Genomic DNA, 506 nt, shown 5'->3' on the forward strand with positions numbered 1-506 from the left:
TTTTTTTTTTTTTTTTAACACATAATGTATTACTTGTTTCAGAGGTACAGGTTGGTGATTCAACAGTCTTACACAATTTACAGCGCTCACCATAGCACATACCCTCCCCAGGGCCTATCACCCAGCCACCCCATCCCTCCCAACCCCCACCACTCCAGCAATCCTCAGTTTGTTTCCTGAAATTAAGAATGCCTCATATCAGTGAGATCATATGATACATGTCTTTCTCTGATTGACTTATTTCGCTCAGCATAATACCCTCCAGTTCCATCCACGTCGTTGCAAATGGCAAGTCTCATTCCTTTTGATGGCTGCATAATATTCCATTGTATATATATACCACATCTTCTTTATCCATTCATCTGTCAATGGACATCTTGGCTCTTTCCACAGTTTGGCTATTGTGGACATTGCTGTTATAAACATCCGCGCGCATGTACCCCTTTGGATCCTTACATTTGTATCTTTGGGGTAAATACCCAGCAATTGCATTACTGGGTATTTAC

The sequence above is a fragment of the Mirounga leonina genome, unplaced genomic scaffold, assembly GCF_011800145.1.
Source record: "Mirounga leonina isolate KUSES-001 unplaced genomic scaffold, KU_Mleo_1.0 Mir_173, whole genome shotgun sequence".
Lineage (NCBI taxonomy): Eukaryota > Metazoa > Chordata > Mammalia > Carnivora > Phocidae > Mirounga > Mirounga leonina.